At 36.2% G+C, this 3,807-nt stretch overlaps 1 pseudogene; it reads left to right on the top strand.

The window, feature by feature from the left end:
* Positions 1-1,777: 1,777 nt before the first annotated feature.
* On the top strand, positions 1,778-2,114 carry LOC102895554 (annotated as a pseudogene).
* Positions 2,115-3,807: the final 1,693 nt, after the last annotated feature.

The following is a 3,807-nucleotide window of genomic DNA, read 5'->3' as shown; positions in this document are numbered from 1 at the left end:
CTGTTTTTCTGTTTTCCCTTTACAGTGTGGGGAAATGGGTTGTTAGTAATCCCAGCGGAAATCCTCCTTTGTTCTGCAGGTTTCCTTGTAGTCTGGCTGCAGGGCTGATCGGTGTAGTGCAGCGTCTGAATATAGCTTGATTTAACACTTTAGTTCTCTCGCCTTCTCCCCACATTACATGGATAATGTTTTTCCTGGTACATTTTTTAGACTGTTGTCTTTAGTGCTCTACAATTTCACTTTGGCACGTCTGTGTTGATTTCCTTTTAATTAATCTACTTGGAATTAACTGGGATTTCTGAATCTGAGAATTGATGTATTTTGTGTTTCAGTAATTTAGTGATTATTTTTTTTGAATGTTGCCTTTCCCTTATTCTCTTGATTCTCTTATTTTATAACTGCAATTAAATGGTTGTTAGAACACTCTAGCCCAATGGTTTGTTAACCCTTGAGCTTACTGGGAGCCACCTGGTTTTATTAAAATTATTATTGAAACATAGCCATACCAATTATGAGTTGTCTATGGGTGTTTTCAGCAGACTTGAGTAGTTGTGACAGAAAATATAAAGCCCTCAGAGCTTAAATTATTTATTACTAGGCTCTTTAAAAGAAAGTTAGATGATCTCTGCTTCTAGCCTTTATGTCTTTTATATACTTCAGTTTTTCATTTCTCTGTTTCTGCATTCTGAGTAATTTTTTCTTTCTTATCTATTTTCCAATTCACCCATCTCTTCAACTCTATTAATCTTTTATGTAACTCAAGTATTATTTGATGAATCACTTGCTTTTCTATAAGATTCATCTATGTCTTTTTCAAATCTACTTGTTAATTTTTTCATTGTTTCTAACTCTTTACTTGTGTTTTTGATTCCCACTGTTGAAAGAAAGAAAGAAAGAAAGAAAGAAAGAAAGAAAGAAAAAAGAAAGAGAAAGAAAAAGGAAGAAAGAAAGAAAGAAAGAAAGAAAGAAAGAAAGAAAGAAAGAAAGAAAGAAAGAAAGAAAGAAAGAAAGAAAGAAAGAAAGAAAACAGGCCCCCAAAAGATTCCACTTGTGTTAAGGCCTCAAGGCAGCAAAGAAAGATGTAATACTTAACCTAATTAGAGTTTCAATCTTCCCCAGAAATGTAACCTTTAACGGTCAACTCTGAATTTTCTGGTCAGCACTAGGAAATATGCTAATAGACCCCCTTACTTCCCCTAGAAGGGCTATCTTGACTAAAACAATGCATTCTTTTTTTTTTTTTTTGCAATTACAGTTGACATGCAATATTATATCAGTTTCAGGTATACAAAAGTGATTAGACATGTATATATCTTATGAAGTGATCACCCCAATAAGTCTAGTACTCATCTGACACCATAGTTATTACAATATTATTGACTATATATTCCTGTCCTGTACTTTACATTCAGTGACTATTTCTTTGGCAATTTGGTGGGGCAGGGGAGATGGCTAAAAAAAATGAAAGGAATTAAGAAATATAAAAAAGCATCTTTTGCTAAAAATCTTCTTTCCACTTCCTGTCTTTAAAAACATTTCTTTTTCTGCAGCTAGATGAAGCTCTTTTCTATTTACCATATGGTATGCTTCCTGATTTCATGAATTGTTTAGTAAAGTCAATTCAGCCCTTTAAAATCTATTCAGTTATGCCTTTCCTCAGCTGCCTGTAAGATGCTTGGTCCTTCTGAGGAAGCTAAGGCTGCACTGGGGTGAGGCCCTGACTTCATCCAGCGACTAGCACCATAGACAGCAGCGTTCACCCAGTTCTTCCTGCACCATGGCCTCTGTCTCAGAGCTCATCTGCATCTACTCAACCCTCATCCTGCACAATGATGAGGTGATAGTCACAGAAGATAAAATCAATGCCCTCATTAAAGCATCCAGTATAAATGTTGAACTTTTCTCGCCAGGTTTGTTTGCAAAGGTTCTGGCCAATATCAACATTGGAAGCCCCATCTGCAATGTAGGGGCAGGTTGACCTGCTCCAGCAGCTGGTGCTGCACCAGAAAAAGGCCCCCTTCACTGCTGTTGCCCCAGCTGAGGAGAAAGTAGAAGCAAAGAAAGAAGAATCTGAGGAGTTCAATGATATCATGGGCTTTGGTCTTTTGGACTAAGCCTCTTTTGTAATATGTTTAATAAAAAGCTGAACTCAAAAAATAAATAAATAACTAGATAGATAGATAAATAAATAAATAAATAAGATCTACTCTGTTATTTAACACCACTCATTTTTTAAAAAACACATTAAGCATGTTCGGGGGGATATTGTTGCAAGAAGCAACACCCGACAGAGGAAATTGGACGCTCGGACAACTTTGTTAGAGGAAGGAGAATTTATTGTCAGTGGTGTACGTGGGGCTTTTTAACAGCACCTAAGCATGAGCTCTCCTTGGTTAGATTTCTTACGGCTTATAGATCTCTGCAGTGTCCATGCAAGGGGCACGTGATTCCTTTGTCTGAGGTTCTACGTGCACCTCCTGACTCAGGATGTGGGGGAAGGGGATTCATGTAGGTGCTGCAAGAAGGAAGGAATTCTCAGGCCACCAGTCCTATCTATATTCAGATTATTTGTCTTGTAGGTGTTGCAAGAGTTTCCAGAAGGCCATTTAAAGATCTATAGGATTTGGTTAATCTATAACCAGCTGAATTGGTCATTTCTGCAAGCCCTTTCCTTTGCATTTTTCAGATGCCTCCTCTCTTAATATGATAATTCTTATATTTTAATACCAAAATTTTTATGGGCCTTGTTCTGCTGCTTATTGTTCTGCTAACCTTTGTTAAGGGTGTCTTATTCATGAGTTTTGTGCTTTTTTTTTCTGTAAGGTTTTATATCTTACATTTCTAGTAAGATTATTTTTCCTCTCCCATAAGATGTTAAATTCAACAGTAGTTAGGAAAAAGTGAATACCTATTTCTTAGTCCATTTGGGTTGCTATTACAGCATACTATAGACCAGGTGGCTTAAATGACAAACATTTATTTCTCACAATTCTGGAAGTTGGGAAATTCAATATCAAGGCACCAGCAGATTCAGTGTCTGGTGAGATCTTGCTTTCTGCTTTACAAATGAGTCTTCTTGCTGTGCCTTCACATGGTGGAAGGCTAAGGGAGTTCTCTAGGGTCTCTCTTTTTAAGAGCACTAATCTCATTTATGAAGGCTCCGTTCTCCTGACCTAATCACATTCTAAAGGCCTCACTTCCTAGTACCATTATATTGGAGGTTAGGATCTGGACATATGGATTATGGATGGAGAATAAACATTCAGTCTAGAGCAGCCTAAGACTGGACAAATCCACTTCAAGATATCTTAACTATAGAAACACAACTATAAAAACACTCTGCACAAGAGATGGACAAGAAAATGAGTCCAATAATTTCTCCTTTTAATACAAGTTTTATAATATTGAACACTTTGTAAAATTCAAACATGACAAACAACAGTGTATATTATTTATGGATACATACATATCTATAAAAATGTAAAAACATGCATCAAATCGGTATTTGTCAACCTTTAGAAAGTAGTTCTTCTAGCAAGGGAAGCAGAAAAAGAAAACAGTAAAGTTTTAGCACTACTTACAATGTTATTTTCTTTTTAAGGGAAACTTATAGTGAGAAATTAGAAAATATAGATATTAGTCTCTGCCCCTGGTTTCTGGCACAGAGCTTCTAAAACTCTTGTGATATCCTAAGTGATAAAAGCATATCTTGTTCTAATATTCGTCTTTGACCCCATCCCTGACACAGGACTCCTAAAATCCTTATAAATTCCTAAATGATAAGAGCACTAGGAACATCTGTTATTT

The sequence above is a fragment of the Pteropus alecto genome, unplaced genomic scaffold (assembly GCF_000325575.1).
Source record: "Pteropus alecto unplaced genomic scaffold, ASM32557v1 scaffold479, whole genome shotgun sequence".
Taxonomy (NCBI): domain Eukaryota; kingdom Metazoa; phylum Chordata; class Mammalia; order Chiroptera; family Pteropodidae; genus Pteropus; species Pteropus alecto.
The sequence above is the reverse complement of the archived record's forward strand: the minus strand, read 5'-3'. Positions and strand labels throughout refer to the sequence as shown.